Source organism: Aptenodytes patagonicus, chromosome 23, assembly GCF_965638725.1.
Source record: "Aptenodytes patagonicus chromosome 23, bAptPat1.pri.cur, whole genome shotgun sequence".
In the NCBI taxonomy this organism is placed as follows: domain Eukaryota; kingdom Metazoa; phylum Chordata; class Aves; order Sphenisciformes; family Spheniscidae; genus Aptenodytes; species Aptenodytes patagonicus.
The window spans coordinates 4,542,377-4,560,168 of record NC_134971.1 but is presented as its reverse complement, the minus strand read 5'-3'; positions in this window follow the sequence as shown (position 1 = coordinate 4,560,168).

The following is a 17,792-nucleotide window of genomic DNA, read 5'->3' as shown; positions in this document are numbered from 1 at the left end:
GTTGGCAGTCTCCCCCAGGAATGCTTGTTATGAAATGGAAACAGAAGGTTTGTTTCTGGTTTGCAGGCAAGCCATGAGCTTATTTCACACACACTTGTTTCTTGTGACAGAGAAATCTAGTATTTCAATGGCAGCATGAACTAATAAGCAGGCAGGTCCGTTTTTTCCTCCCAACCCTCTACACTTAAGGGGATTCTTTGTGAGATTCTGCAAGCATTTAGTTAAAAGTGCAATGTTTTAGTATCTATTTTCCCTTTCAGAACCAGGTAGTTCTACAGTGAAACAATGGAAAAAATACAGAATTCTAAAGAAAATATCAAAATAGTGGTATGTGTACACAAATTTTTCAGGCCACAAACTCTTTTGGTTCTCTTTTATAGCAAGAACATAGTTAGCACAAAGAAATTTACAGGTTACTACTGATACTTTGCAGAAGAACCACATAGATCCAGCTTGCAAAAACTGTATAAATATATCACATACGCAGCACACAAGAGGTTCATCTCTAGTGAAGCATAGATGGATTCCTAACAAACGAAAAAAGATAAGGTATAGAGGTGGAAAGATGAGGTGTTGCCCATACTACCACCACAGTATTGAAGCTTATCAATGCTAAGGGGCTTTGGGTAGATGACGAGTTAGTTACTGAAGTGTAACAAGTTGCCACGTGTCAGCTGCTACACAGCAGCTGAGTGGTTGGAGACATGTAGCCCACTCCTGTTCAGGACTAAGTATGAATGACAAGGTTAGTGATACACATGGCTCGAACCCATGTGCCTGTTAGCCAAAGCCTCTTGGCTAAGCCCCCTTTTCTAATCAATTCCCCTTGAAAATAACAGAAAGAGTACACGTTGTTCCTTTCGTGGATGGGATCCACCAGTTTTAAGCCATTGCACATGTTAACTCTGACATGAGACTCATGGCTTGAGCCCAAACAGTAAAGAGTTCTGCCAGCACGCAAAACATTGGGAGTCTAGCTTTAACAAGACAGCCAGCCATTTTATGAAGTTAGAGGATTTTTCAAATCTTTTATTTCTTCACAAAAATTAACAAGGAGACCTAGTCATAGTGGGAAGAAGGATTCTTTTTTTCCTCCTGGAAATGAGTAGAACAAATCCATGCAATAGCAGAGCACAGGGCAGTTAACAGAATTGTTTTCTTCTGTCCATCACTGTCACAAGATATCACAGCAACTATTTTTGTTGATGCTGCAGGCCAAAGAGTCCAAGTGTTCTCTCTACTACCCTTGCCTTGGAAAATGTGCAAGATGTTTTCACTAGGAGGAATAAGGCTGTATCAACTCTTTTTACAAAAGGATTTTTTTTTTTTTTTTTTTTAGGACTTGAGGACAGCACAGAAAATGAAGTGATCTCATTCTTCAAAGGCATCTCATCATTGTTGGTAAGCGGAAGGGTTACAGGACAGCCCCAGATATTAGAAATACCAAGAACTTTCAAGAAGTTCCTTCTCCATGCCTCATCTATCTCAGATGGATGTGGGATTTAACTACATTAACCAACCTGTGAGCTAAGCCCTTTGAAATCTTGAGTAAAGGAGCAGTGTTCAGGAAGTACAAGTTACTAAAATTTCCAGTGAATAAGCTATTGCTGGCATGATATTTCTTTGACATCTCTTTGATAGAGGTGTCCAAAAATTCGAGGTTACTACCTGCTGCTTTTAAAACTGCAAATTAAAATCTACCAAATAGACCTTCCCTTACTACAGCAGCGAGAAGTTGAAAGTAACCAGATAGCAACTGAGTAAGTGTAAAAAGTAATTGTTGACAAGAAAATTGTTGCTAGGTAAGGCTGTATAACGGTAAGGGGAATAAGTAGAACATTGGCAAAGGCAAATACCACCAGCCTTTCCAAAGCACTGGGAACATGCTCTGCCCCCTCGTTTCCAGCCTCATCGGCCCCACCGTTTCACACAGCCCACCGTCCTTCCTACCGACCAAGCCCACTAGGTGGCATCATTACTAAAAGAATGAGAGCCTAGAAATTCATTATTTCATAATTCATTAACCAATAGTCAAATACAAACCCCCGAGCTTTTAGGGAAGTTGGAAACCGCATTTTCGTGAAACACGGTGGCTTTTAATGCCAAGTTTTCCCTTAGCCCAACACTGAGAAAGAAATAAAAACAGTCAGAGACAGTATCTGTTCTGCATTTGTAGAGCACCTACTGTCAACATGCGCAGCTCTGAGTGAGGCTCTTCAATGCTACTGTAACTCAAATAACATTTAACCACCCGGTCTGAGGGACAGGATGAGACATGGAGGCTTACTTCGGTATAAATTTTAGTTTTAACAACAGCTACTGTCTGGACCATAGTTTTAATAAACCTGTGTCTGTCATGCCCCAGAGCTTTCATCCTGTTGTGTACCTCTTCTCCAGTCCTAATTTTCATAACAATAACATCAACAGAAACACTCTCAGTTTCATTGGTTTGACATATGCCTCAATATTTAATGACTGGAATAGACCACTGTCTTCCATCTCTATGTCCCTTGTTCCATTTCAAGTTACAAGTCTGACATTTTTCCTTTTCCACCTTCAAATGATAAATACGCTCTGATTTTCTGTTAAAATGCTGTGGCCAGCAATTGCTGAGAAATGTTGCAGTTCCATTTAGTTCAGTGATGCAAGTATACTTCTCCTTAGAAAAAAAAAGCTATTATATTTTTTTGCTTTCTCATGGTGGCAGTTTAACAAATGCTCCTAAGACAACGTCAATACCCACAAACTATATACTGCAGGTATCTAACGTAAGTAAAAATTTTACCCACTACAAACCACTAGATAAGGATCAAAGTTAGAAGCCTATATTCCCAATATAGGCCATAGAATGAAGTAGCACATCTAGTTATGGTGGAAGATCCACAGGTAGACATGTCCCATGTTACCCTGTCTTAACTCCAGAGCACAGTCTAGCCATGACGATACCACCTTTGAATCAACTCACATCTTCAAAACCTTCAGATGATACAAAGCTGAAATCAAAGTTTGTTAAAATCATGAAGTGTCTTTACCTCACTTGTCTGAGCACAGGGTGCAAGTGGCACCTACTTAGATGATTTCCTCATCAATACTACACTAAAAGCACGAAACAGGAAAAAAGAAAATATCCCTAATTAAAAAATTGTCTTACTGCTAGATAAGTAGGAATAAGAAATTGTCTTATTTTATTTCCAACTCCATTGGATATTGATAGCCAGGCTGAAAAATTTCTAGTGTTTCCTGCAGAGCATGAAAGCTGCAAGAATCATGGGTTTCTGCTGCTAAAGATCATTCTGTCCTTCTCTAAGATCATTGTAATCAATGTGACAGAGGAGAATCTGAAACAAGGTGACATTTCCTACTGCACTGTTCAAAACAAAGTGGGAGTAGGTTGCATTCCCAAACGACCAGCAATCACAAGCATCTTACCAACTGAAGGAAAAAATTTGCAGACAAATACCACACGCCATGTGGTGTGTGTGTGCACATGCATGAATGTGCACACTCTGAAAGATGGTGGATATGCCTTCCTGCCAGAGGAATAACAAGTAACAGGCCCAAAATTTATTCAGATTTTTCCCACACAAGTCAAGTTTCTATTCTTCAAACACTAAAACCACAAAACACATGAAAGGCTTCCCTCATCTCATGTCTTCCCCCTGAAAGCAAGGCAGGCTATGAACACCTCCAGTGCATTGTTCTCGTTTCTCCTCCCCATCCTTTTCCAGTTTGGGAGTAGCTTTTCCCTGAGCTCCTGTGCAAAAGAAAGTCCCCAGATGGGCCAAAACTCTGTTCCAAGAGGGGATTACCCCATGTACCCATTATGAATTGTCTGCTCTGTAAACACTAATGGGGTAAGAAACATGAAATTATAATCCTCCTTTCACAGATGGGCAACCTAGGCATTGAGAGATCAAGCAAATAGCTGCACATTACCCACAACTTCTGCAGTAGAGCCAGAAGATGAACATTTATAGCAGGAGTCCCGAGACTACTGCCCTTCTCCCAAGAATTACCTGTTCTTTCTCATCAGGCACCTAGATGTACACTCACAGCAAAAGCAAGCAAATGCCAAGACACAGATACACCTGGATAACAGCAGCTTCTAGTTCTGTTCTCATACCAAACTAAGAAACATAGGGCAGTAAAACCAAAGGGGAGAAGACCTTTCCCTCTGGCCTAAGTTAGAGACAATTAACTTGTTTTAATTAGAATTCCCAGTTTTTACAAGGAACAGAACCTAACAATATTCTCAGGTGATACTGGTCAGCATGGAATTTATGCCACATTAATGGGTGGCTTTCACTGCAATTCTCAAATTCATGATCTGTTCAACAATGAAGTTCTGGAGGAGAAAGCAATTTCAGCTCTTTTACCTTTCACTATAACAACCCAGCTCCTTTTAAAAATGCAGGCAGAGGTGTTTGGTTACAACAACGCGTCCTCATTGTTCTTGCAATTTTTTCCTCCATCTGACCCTACAGCTTATAAAAATTAACATCCAGTAACTAAGATTCCAACACAGAAGCTACAGAAAAACAGGAATGTTGATAGGCATCTGCCCAGTAAGAGGTACAAATCCTAACAGAGCATGATCTGTGAATTATTCATTAAGCAACATTTTTCTTTCCTTTTCATAGTTAGACATTGAAAAAAACACAGTATCTGTAACATTATCTGTAACAACTTGCATATCTGCCCAAAACATATCTTTCCTTTTAACAGGCTTCTAGTTACATTCAGTAGAGTGTAGAACTTCTGCATTCAGGCATCAAGGGACAGCTCCCAAAAGGTCCACATAACCATGTCAGAAGCATGCAGGCCCAAAAGACTCAGCAAGCATCACGGAATCCAGTTCTTGAGGTGCACATCATAGAATCATAGAATAGTTTGGGTTGGAAGGGACCTCTAAAGGTCATCTAGTCCAACCCCCCTGCCATGGGCAGGGACATCTTCAACTAGATCAGGTTGCTCAGAGCCCCGTCCAACCTGACCTTGAATGTTTCCAGGGATGGGGCATCCACCACCTCTCTGGGCAACCTGTTCCAGTGTTTCACCACCCTCAGCGTAAAAAATTTCTTCCTTATATCTAGTCTAAATCTATCCCCCTTTAGTTTAAAGCCATTCCCCCTTGTCCTGTCGCAACAGGCCCTGCTAAAAAGTTTGCCGCCATCTTTTTTATAAGCCCCCTTTAAGTACTGATAGGCTGCAATAAGGTCTCCCCGAAGCCTTCTCTTCTCTAGGCTGAACAATCCCAACTCTCTCAGCCTTTCTTCATAGGAGAGGTGCTCCACCCCTCTGATCATTTTTGTGGCCCTCTTCTGGACCCGCTCCAACAGGTCCGTGTCTTTCTTACGCTGAGGGCTCCAGAGTTGGACGCAGTGCTCCAGGTGGGGTCTCACCAGAGCAGAGTAGAGGGGCAGAATCGCCTCCCTCGACCTGCTGGCCACACTTCTTTTGATGCAGCCCAGGAGAAGCGTTAAGTTCACATTGCAACATTGACATCACACTTTGGATCAGCAGATGAGACATTCGAGTTAATCTCCTGTCTTCCTTCTCTATTACATATCTGCTTCAACCCCCTTTCTTCCCTTCAGACATCCAATCATTCCACTGTAGTGAGGTCATGTCAAATCTGCTGCCAAATTATTCTGAGGAATGGATAAATTGAGGGCTGCAGGGCTGTCAATCTAGAACTTTGAATGAACATCCACCTTCTAGATAGAGCATCAGTCAACAGAACAAGCAACAAATCACTTGACCTTGATAGTGCAGAGAAGAGTCTACATTTTATAGCTAGTCTCTTTGATTCTGAGAGATCAGGAATATTTGCTGCTCCCTCCACATCAACCTTTCCACCCCTCAGTGTTCCCTCCCACCCCTGTCACGCACAGTTTAAGGGGGAAACAATTTTTCACATCACAGTAATGGGACAGTCTGGGAACTAGTAAGGGCCCCTTGCAAAGAGGATGAAAGGAAGGATACAAACAGACTGCTGTTCTTGACACTGAGTTGATTTCATATACACTGTGGGAAATAGCAACAATTTCAGACACTGATGCAGCTGGTGCTCCCCAACCTCTAACTACCCAGCATTCCTACTTGAACTCATTGAAGTTGCAGTTGAAGTGAGGCAAGGTAAGGGCCAACTCACAGCCAACATTTCAGTATCAGCAAAGCCTTCACTTAGAAGCAACTGAACAAAATACACAACAGGGAAAGGAAGAGTGACCTGCATAAACGGAGAAGATACTATCACATTCATTATTGCTTGCATGGGGGAAAGTTGTTTCAGCAGAAGGACATAGCTAGACCCCCACCACAGACTATGTTGTCTAGCAGATGCTAGCAAGCACGCCAGCTTTTTTGCAATCTTTCTCTGCCTGTCCAGTCCAGCAGAGTAACTGTGGGTGGAACCCAAAGTAACGCTCTTGCTCCCACTCTCCTTCCCTTCTGAAACTCAGGCAAAACCGGAGGATTAATAACTCCAGTTATTCAGTAAAGTGATCAAAATCCTCCTGTCAAACAAAAGGTGGTAGTGCAAGAAAAGCTAAGAGTCAAAACAGCCAGCTATGTGTGACAGAAAAGTTGGTGCCAAAAACTATTGGAAATATCCTTTTGCGTGAAAGGCCAAGGTCACTTCTATTTAAACTCCATGCTAATGTCAGGCAAGGGTTAGAACACTGCCTGTTCATCTGTTAGCAAAACCAGAAGTACCCCTCTTCAGGTAACTAAAGCAGTATCAGTGATCAAGTGTCCCCTTTTCCCAGAAAATGAACTTGTCATTATCTCACTGTTTTTCTTCTCACTGTGAAGAATGGGATATAGCATAAGAGAAAAGCTACATCTGTATACTTTACAAGTGCCAAAACTTGCTTCCCCCCCGCCGAGTGACAGACCACCCAGCATCTCCCTGCTCAGAGACAGCAGGGCACAAGTTCCTACAATTTATGTTCCAAAGAGCTTTTTGCTTTATCATCTCCCAGACATACTATTTTGTCTTCAGTTCCAAACAGAGACACAATGTACTTGTAAAAGATATTTACATTTTGAAAGTATTTCCATTAACTGGGTTTTCTTTTTTCCTTGCTTTTTGAAGGTCAGTCATAAATAATTCAGAGCTACATACTAAAAGAACATACAAAGCTCAACTTTTTACATACACTAGAGTTAAAGGACCAATTTTCCATTAATAGAGAATCATAGATGTGGTAATCTGTGTGCTATTACATACAGTATGTAAATCTATTTAAGCACAGGAATAATGCAGCACTAAGTACAAAAACATACGATGTACTTCAAGGAATTCAGTTGCAGTAACACACAGGCATACTTTATCCTGTAACACAAGCAGATGTTGATAGGCCATCTTATCTAAATGCATAGTTGTAAGCATAACTAAGCATACAGTGACTCACATTAAAGCCTAAGACTGTTTATGCTTTCTGAAATTTCACAGAAGCAATGACATGGGACACTAGATAAAACATTGAGCCATATACTTGCAAGAAACAGTACTGAGTCATGAATAGACTAGATGAAAACAGTAGGTTTTATCTTCCAATTTCCCCAGCTCCATTGAGTTAAAATAGTTTATTTTTTCAACCATCAAACATTGGGAGGCAGCTAGAGCCTCTGGCTCAAGGAATCTCAAATCACTCCTTGTAAAGCATCAGGATGATGCAAAGGAGAAGGTCATACTGTGCTTGCTTGCTTCTTATACTCATCCACTAAGCTCTGACTACCAACCAGCATCACCAGAGATTACTGCAATTTCTACACTTCTGCTCTGACCAAGTATAGTTGTTCTATTCTTTAGATTTTATTTTCCACTAGGCAGAGAGAGTATTCTTGTGCATGACCACAAGCACAACTAAGACAGGACTCATAAGTAACCCTGCAGTAGTGGAATAGGATATGATACAATGATGAAAGTGATGCTTCAGTGATACTATCATCCTCACCAGGACACATGCACACACTCTTTACCTGACGGTTTCTGCTACCTTGTGAGCTCTCAACTAGCAGCTGTTCTCTTGGGCTGAGGCTGGATGGGTGTATAATTAAAAACCTTTTATGTTTGGGCCACTGTCAAAGAAACAGTATGTCACACATTGCTATCACTGCACCACCTGTTTATGGAGACTCTTGTTAATTTTCACAGCAATACATTGTGACAACTTGTTTAAAAGTTCACTAGAAACATTTATCACAAAGGCAACTAAAAACATTTCTCCAAGAGGAAAGAAGTAGGGTTTTTTTCCTTCTTCCTCCAACTTCTTATCCTCAGCTTACCAAACTTAGAGAAAATAATTAGAATCTAAAAGAACAAGAATAGTAACACGTGAGGAACAACTAGATCAAAGGGCAGGAAGCCAAACCTCAACTCCAGTGTTTTCAGAACAGCAATACTGCTTAGAAATGCTACTAACTGAACGCCCTCTACATGCAGTTTCTAGCCAGAGGAGTTAAAGCTCATACAGCTAGCTACAATGTATCTGATGAAACTCTTTTCCTTTGAAAGGGGGCAGTATCACTGAAATCTGAAGGTTTCACAGGAACATTAAAAATGTCAATTACTTAATTCCTGTCCACCAACAAGATGCGAGGGACAGAGGGCTAGAAACAAAAATACCCGAACATTTAATTCCAGAAGTCAAGGTATTCCCTTCTCGCTTTTTCTGATTTTTTACTTTAAACCATCACAATGACTTTAAGTAGCAAAATGTCAAAGTGATATCACTAAACATTACTGTAAGAAAATTTTTAATTCAACTTTCAGTTTGCACAGGTTATTAGCTGCTTGTTTCTATGTAGAATTATTTTTTTTTTCTTTTAACATGGCTGTTGATCATGGAATGGGAATTCTAATCCTAGGCTAAGAATACCTCATTAAGAAAACCCACCTGCATAGCCAGCTGAAATTAGAACTTGAAGCAGAAAAGTTTATTTAATGAAGTATTTCAAACTTTAGTTTGGAACCAATATAAATTGAAAGCAAAAAAGTGTAGCGGGTTATTGGATAGCTCACAGAGTACATGAAACAGATTAATCTCCTTGTCAGTAAGGCAGCAAAGCTTCCCCTTCTTGTTTCCTCTCACACTCTCGTATGACTCCACCCCGTCACATACCTGGAAAACCTTACCAATGAAACCAACCAGGAACAGTTTGAAATTCTGTGAATGCAATACATCTCCTATATTTATTAACACAAGTCCTTAATTCAGAGGTCTAATTGAGCCAGAATATTCACTTCAAATGTTCTTCTGTTTCAGTAATCCGAAGCTGAAAGTGTCCCAAAGCAAGTTGCTCCATTTAGTTCCTGTCCAGGTGCAAGCAAGCAAATATCTCCTAAGGTATTGTACACAGATTAATTCCCCTTGCTGTAAACTGAACTGGTTATTATGCAAAGCAGTTTCCTCCAAGCAATCAATACACAGTAGCCTTCCTACCTATGGAGCCCAGACAGATTCTAGATTGCATGTCTCAGGCTAACATACCTCTTAAGTCAAAGGTCAAATATCTGGTTTTACTTTCTTCTTCTAAGAAAGCACTAGTGGGAAGTGGGGAGGGAAGATCACTCCCTCCCAGGTGGGAATTTACACACTACTTCAAAGTGGCTGTCTGAAAGCTGACATTAAGCATGACCTGGTTTGAACACCAGCTTAATACAGAGGTTCCCAAGCACCACAGCCTAAGCACTGAATGTCTCCCATCACAATCTAAACTGAGCTGCAAAACCTTGCAATCATAGTGGCCTAAGAGTACGAATAACTATGACCATGCAACAGACACACAGTAACTGGTTAGCACACATTATCTTCATGACATGCCTCAAGTCCTAAGACTGCATCTTATCCAAGTCATGGTCTGCAGGGTTGATTAATTCCAGGAAATTTATTGCTATGACAAAAGACACAAGTGTTGCCCAAGACAGATCCATCGTATCTGTCAGAAGCAGGAAACGAGTCACCTAAATTTGGGATCTACTTTCTTGTAGCATCTGTTCCTCATCTGATGGTAGACTACTAAATAGCATGATACTGAGAATTAGCTTACATACAGGATACACATATTTGAATCTAACACACAAAAGAAGGTGCAGCTGGTAACCCAGGAGGGGTTAGCCAAAGGACCTGACTGGTGAGCAGTTTTCTCCATGTGCACTTGAATGACAAGAGAAGGAAAATCCTGTTCCAAGTTCAGTGTTTCTGGCAAAGGCACAGTATTCTGAATGACTAAACCAGCAGGCAAGTGAACATCTTCAGCTGACTAGCAGTGTACAAATGAGATTTCTCCCCCACACTGCTTCTCCGAGCTGAAGAATTTCCATTTCTACCTTTAACCTCTCTGTCCTTCCCCCTCTCCTCCCCCTTTAAAAAATATTTTGTATTTTAAGTTAGTTGCAGAAATTTAGTTTGGAGCTTTTCCAGGTTGGAGCCTTCAAGTCCCTGTCAGCAGAAGCCTATGAGTTAAGAGAAAGAAATTTGCAAAAATCTGACACCTGCCACTTTCTATTGAGCTTTGGGTGGAAAACGTCCCCAGCCTCCTCCATTTTTAATGTCAGACTCAGCCTGGCGGAAAAGATTACCTCCAGGTAAAGTCATTCAGAACAGGAGTTTGTCTGCTAAGCCCCTCCTCTTTCACCACTCCACTGATGTACCAGAACAGCCATGTGTACTTAGGCTGAGCATCACTTTTTCAGTGGCAGCCTTCTATAAGGGAGGTGCATGCAGTCTGCACAGACAGGATTGCTGCCTCTCAGATTGTATTTGTGAGGCTAGGACTCTAATGATATCCTGATGAGATTCTCCTCTGCGGGAACGGAGCAGGCTGTCCCGTTTGCAATTCTTTCACAATAATAACCAGCTCATTTTGGGGGCTGGAAGAGGTGCCAGAAGTTAGCAATGTGGGAATCTCCAGCTTCCCAGATATTTAGCAGCCCTCAAATGCCCTTACTAGTCTTCAAGGGGAGAATCTCAGCTGGAAAAAGTCAGTTTTGTTCCAAAACCTATAGGATTATGCATTTTAGCTCTTCCCAGCCTGAGCTACATCTATACTAAGTGAACAGCCTCCTCCTGTGCTATATATCAGCACTTCCAGAGCATTTCTGTGCTGCAAATAGGAAAGAAACAAGCATGTAAAGAATTATGAGAGTTTACCTGAGCCAGAAAACTATTGGGCATATTCAACATTTGTATGGAGGTTGTTCAGCTTTAGGTTTAAACACATTTGGATTAGAAGTGAATCACATTGAAACACCTGGATTCCCCCCAGCTCTCTCCCAGAGATCAGGATCTCTAGCCCAGCAGAGGAGGTACTGCATGGAAGAACTGGCAGAGCAGCATTCCTCTTTAGAAGTGGACTACATAATACAGAATCAGCAAGGCAGTACCACCAATCTACAGTGGTACAACTCTTCATACAAGAAAAGCAGACAATTCCAAATAAAAATAGTACTGCCTTTCAGGTGATGCATTTCAGATTAGGACTCAAGCAATAGCCTGTAGGCTGCTTAAATCTTAAGTAAATGGCCAATAAGCAGATCACTTGAACAGGGAAATCTGGAAGGGGCAAGGAATTCTTGAAGGAAACTCCGTAACAGAATAGTCTAAAAATGGTTCCCTCATTATCTCTGTAAGAGATAACAGTTATGACACGATGAGAGCAAGATTTTACCAGATACCAAAGTAGCTAGATAGGGCTCATGTCTTAATTAGTACTGGACCAATTACTTTTAAAAAAACCTTGATCCTTCTGAAAAAAATAGGATTGAAGTTCTGCTACGGTTACCATCCCTGACAGTATACCAAAAATCCACCAGCTCACGCTGCTTCCTTCCCTACATATGCTTATTGGGGAACCTGCATTCCTGATATTCCTCCAGGACCGCTCCAGCCTGAAGTCAGGGCATTCAAACCTGCCAGCCAGCTATCTCAGACACTGAGGTGCCCGTGGAGAGGGCTTAGGGAAGTCTTACACAGCTACTCATCCCCCACTAAGCTTAATGGATTCCTTTAGTGCAACACAAAGTACATTTTTTTTAATCAAATCCTCAGAAGCTTGCTTCAAGTGTCATTTTGAGCTGAATATTGTAACTTGAATGTTCTAAAATAGAAGGAAACAAAAGCAAAAGAGATGTCATTCTTTCTCACTAATGTCATAAGATACTGATGCTCTTCATTTATTGATAGAGTGCTCTCGCTCCAGCCTAGCAATCTCAACATCTTCATGAATATTTCTATGCACACAGGAAGGAGATCCTTCTGCTTCTCTCCTTACTGCTGGAACCATGAAAATTGGGTTCCTTAGAGATGCTAGGCTATTGTAATTTGGCTATCAAGAAACCTGAGCAAACCCATCCTGCCTATCTGCTCTCCTTAAACTAGAACTCCTTGTAATCAACAGAAATCCAGTTTCAAGTAGCCAGGAATACCTTTGAGAAAGATTATTTATTTAATAACATGATTAATTCACAGCACAGTACATGTGGGGTAAGCCTCTTCCAAACACTTAAACCCATACCATCTCCCAAGAATAGTCACAGTAGGTGGAAGAAAGTGAAGAACAGAACAGTAACTCTCTTAAGTGAAATTTGTCAGACCCACGTTAAGAAGCAAAGAGAGAATAAGACTCCTTCAAAACTTGATCGGTCCTGGATGGAGTCAGTCCAACACACCGATCTTAACATCTATACAAATATTCCAGCAGGAACCAGGCTATAATACCTCAGAGGAGATGAAAAGAGAAACAGATAAGATGTCAGAATAGATGTTCTTGTTAAATAACAGGAGACAGGAGCCTTACTTCACTTCAGCAAGCTAAGGCAGGGGTCAAGAGAGACAGCTTCTACTGAGGTACTGCCTCCTGTGAGACAGCTGGCTTGTACAGAAAGCAGTTGCTCCCTAATGTACTGGCCTGAGCAGTTATCAAATTACTCCTATTAACCATGGTCCTGATTCTTCCAGGCTGCCCAGTGATGCCCAAACAATTTGACTATCACTCAGACCACCAGACAAGAACATGAGACCATGAGGAGTCAAGGGATTTCCTGCGTTAACCTGCGGCATTCACTGCCTCTTATTTCACTGCTTGAGCTCTTCTGAAGAATGGGGTGGATTTCACCCAGTCACAACTTGATAACAAAGGCAGAGCTGTAAAAGGAACTTAAGAACGTTGCCCACATTGGCATCATAGGTTCCCATGGCCTGTGTTCCTTGTCTGTGTTCAAGATTTCCTATCACTTCTCAAAAGAGTCCTTTGGGCCTCTGGGTTTAAATGGCTTTGATTGGTGCAACTGGGACTGTCAGAAAAGGTTTAGCAACGGAGCAGTAAACCTTTCTGAGTGTCTTTTAGCCATACAGAGTCAGTGTCATAGCCTCAGTGACCACACTGGCATTTTAACAGGAGCTGAAAGAACAGGTCTTGGAACCTTCACTTCTTACAGCTCACATTAAATTAGTAATATACATTAAATGATTATCTTAGATGGCATTATTTAAACATAACCTCGCAGGACGTTTGCCTCAAGCAAACCGCAACAAAAAAGCTGAGCTCATATATGCATGAGTGTACAACAACACGTTTGCACATGTAAGTGTGCCCAGGCAAGTTCACAAGCTTCAATGTTTTTTTGAAGCATATGGACACACACGGCACAAACCCAAACCCATTAGGAGTCCATACTGAAAAGCCAGCATTTTGTAATTGATACAGTCATTTTTTAACAGGCTGGAGGCCTCCCATTTTAAGGCAATCAGCACATGACTACTTTTCTTAAAAATCAGAACTATCAGTTTTCCTGGGTCAGGCACCCAAAAGTCTCAAGAATTTCATGAAATCTTGAGAAGTGCCTCAGGTTACCTACACAAAGGTTTGCCTTGCTTTATTTATTAGTGCAACAGTACACTAAATCATAGTTTGCAGTAATTAAATTTAACAGTTACATATAGTGTTAAGCAGCATGATGCAATACAGTCTGCAGCAGCAACTTGCACAAGTTCAACTACATTAGCAAATGGTGCAATAAAGCTGTCATCAAATAAACCAATCCTTGTACACAGGATTGCATATAGAATTTAGTGACATACAGAGAAAGTACCCTCAATATAGCCTCAGATGCAAAAACACAAAGTCCTCTAAAACAAACCCAGAGAGAACATTCTACGTAGAAAGGCAAAGAAAACTATGTTCAGACTCTCCAGACATTCTTTCAGAGTAATGTAGGCATCACTTAACTGTCCTGGAAACTGGATTAAGTCTTGACCATCTGTAAGTAGCAATGGGACATCGAGTTCAAGACACCAAGATAAAAGCAGGCTGAGAAATTCACTGACAACACATTTTCTACTTCTAACCAGTAGCAAGTTGACCCAATTATGGTACTGCAGCACACAGTTAATGCAACAGTCTGATAACACTTGCATTAGAATATTTAAACACCAGGATCGCAAGTCCAGAGATCAAGCTTCATGACCAAAAGTTGGTACTCATTAAACATGGGAAGTCACCTCTAATTCAATGACAAAATTCCTTTTGATTCAAAGGGACATTTTCAGGTTTGGCATCTCTTTAGCATGTGGACCTCAGTCTACTCCTAGCAGACTGTCATATACATTCCACTTAAGCCACAGGTATCGAACAGAGGTTGCACAAGGGCTGCTTTCTACAAGGGCTTCTTTTAAGTCAGGATTCAGACAAACATAGGTATAGAAATTGTAGTGTTCATATTCCATTACAGCCATGGAATTGCAGGATTTAGCCATGTTCTGTCTCTTCTGGCCAGTATGGCTCACCATCATTTGTTTCCTATTGAAAACATGGATAAACAAATAAGCAGCTTGAACTTATCACCACATGCACTGAGAATGGGTTGGGTTACACATGTAGAGCTTTTCACCTGGTAGTTAATGCAATTGCAGTCAGTCTTTGAAGACATTTAGTTAACGTCCTGCTAGACAAGTCATTCACTGACACACTAAGACACACAGCATATTTACAAATATTTTCCTAATTTTTTTTCCCATTTTGTACCCAGATCTAGCTGGATTAACTCCAGTAAAAGCAGCAATGGACTAATAACAGAAGCTATCTACTTTAAGTGCCCAATCAATGAATAACATGTGGCTATCTAAGCAGAAGAAAAATACCTGGTGGTACTCATACTGTAGGCAAAGGGTAGCATTTTAATACCAGCTGTGATGACTCAAACCTGCAAACACAAACATGAAATATCTTAAATTTTAGGTCACCTTAAAATACACTCCACACATTTGAGCCTGTCAGCACATTGCACACTGCACAATATTGATACAATAGCTGAATAGCAATAAATGAAGTATTTCAACAATGTGTTCAAACAACTCCAACCAAGAGAGGAAAATATGCCAGTCTTACCCAATAAGATATCAAGACAGCCATGAACAGTCATTAAATCCAGATATCGAGCAATTTCAATACAAACATGCATACTTCAGCATTCATATTACTGTTGAGAGTTCCTAAAATTGACTCTGTGAGGAACTATATGCTCGGCATTGCACTGGCAAACAAGGAATTTGTCCTAATGGGTTTGTAAATGTTTCTTGCAATGCTCAATACCTAATGAAATTATCTAGTCATTCTAGCCACTGAGGTTAGAAAATTTGACTGCTAAGAAAGAAAATACAACTCAAGTGCAACAATTGTAAAGCAAAGGAAGAAACAGATCCCATCTAATCAAACTACCTATAATCTACAAACAGGCAACCTTGATCTTACAATGTCAAAGTGCTTAAAAACAGGTTCTAAGCAGCTCAAAAAACCCTTTTCCAATGTATTTATGGAGATGTAAACTGAGGCACAACTTAACAGCTTGTTGTATCTCAGCGAGTAGGCGAAAGAGGCAGAACAGAACAGAATCCAGGACCATGGGTGCTCAAATGCCACACAATCATGTCTATCATGCCATTCCAGTTAATGCTTTATATGGACTGTCCTTGAATAAGTAGGCTCTTCAGTTATTCCACGTACTCTAAGTGAACTCTGTATTAGTGAAGACTAAAACAAAGCTCCAGGGACAGAAGGTTTCTGCCTGGCCCCTGCTTGCAACAGACTGGCTACCATTCCAAATCACATTACCCCCATGTCATTTTCACTTCACAGTATTTAACATTGACCTAGAAAAAAAACACTTAAGAATGAGCCCACAAGTCTCCACTAATCATTTTAACTTCAGCCTTTCCCCCTGTTCCTGTGCTAGGTCATTGTAACAGTGTGTGGGGTCAGTACAGCCACACTAAACAGTTCAGTGAAGTTTTCAAATTTGCTTCCTATGGCTCTGTAAACAGCCACTGCATGTCAAAAACTTTTGCCCACTTCCAAGTTGAATTGGGTAGCAGTCAACAGATGAGTTTTATGCATGCCATTGTCCCTAATGACAAGGTTAATAGACGAGAGAGAGAAATTTCTAAGATACAAGCTGTTTCTTTGCCTTCTCTGGTTTGATACAAATCTTCCCTTCTCCTTAGGGTCAACAGGAGATCTTACCCAGTTGTTAAACAGTGCTGCTAACAAACTGGTGACTGCTGTAAGAGAGCAGAAGTGAAGATAGCAGGGATGTGGAAATACTACACAGTGACCATTTCCACATGGGAAATGACCTGCTCGTTCCTCTTCTCCCCTTCTCTAAGGCTGAATAAATGAGAAATACAAGAGAACCAGACCGTGGCTTGGGACTTGCAGTTTCAGTCTCAGCATGGGTATTCCTAGATTGCCCTGCCTACTATATACAGCAACTTCAAGCACTGCTAAGCACTTATAAACATATTTATAGGAAAACTCATACAGTGTTTCTTCCTTCCCCTTGATTTTTTTTACGTTACTATTTTTCTAAGTCAGCACTTCTAAATAATCTCTTCTAATATTAAGAGAAAAATCTTGTTTGCTAACCAAAACATGTTACATTCTGTTAACCAAGCCAAAGGACTTACTTTTCTACAGGCAGCTGGCGATACTGTGTCATACAAACTGCATCCTATGATGGAAGTGGTCAAGAATGTAAGCTTCAATCTAGTTGTTTATTAGCAGAAGAGAGTCTAAAAGGGCAGAAGTACTTGGACAGAAGTTACCTGAAAGCAATTCAGAAGCACATTATGGCTTCCTATTCTGGAGCATATTATTATAAATTTGTTCAAAAGCAGCACTGATATTTATATTGAAAGTATCGAAATACTTGTTTAAAGCTGAGAAGAACAACAGAAAAGTCAAATGTGAAGTTTACCTTTTACCTTCAATGGTTTCATTTTAAAAGGCTTAAGCATTTGTTCTTGCGGTAAAACAAAAATTCTCCTTAATTTTTCTGCAGGTCAGACTTCATCTCTACTAAGCTTTATTGAGTCCTTTGAAGAAAGGAATTTCTACAAAGTCAAGACAGTGCTCATGATGAGCCTTTTATGTCCATTGCACTTGAAGAAAGACATTCAAGTATAAAAAACAGCTGCAAGGAGTTTTGAAACTCCTAATCAGTACTGTAGGACTATATTTTGAAGTTAATTAAAAAATTCTGTCCTCCAGTATTGACATCTTATCTGTTCAATTATAGTAAACAACATTATTGCCTTCTTTTGCTTCTAAGCATCTGAGCAAATTTCTGTTTTATGTTCAGTTTCATCTGTTCCTAAAAGAACTCATACCCAGAATTAAAAGTGTTTTGTACCGTGAAAACACTTGGCAAACAAATTTCCTATTTTTTGTTTCACAACGATGTTTGAAGGCTCCAGCTAAGACACAGGTTCCATACGGCTAGTTGCTAT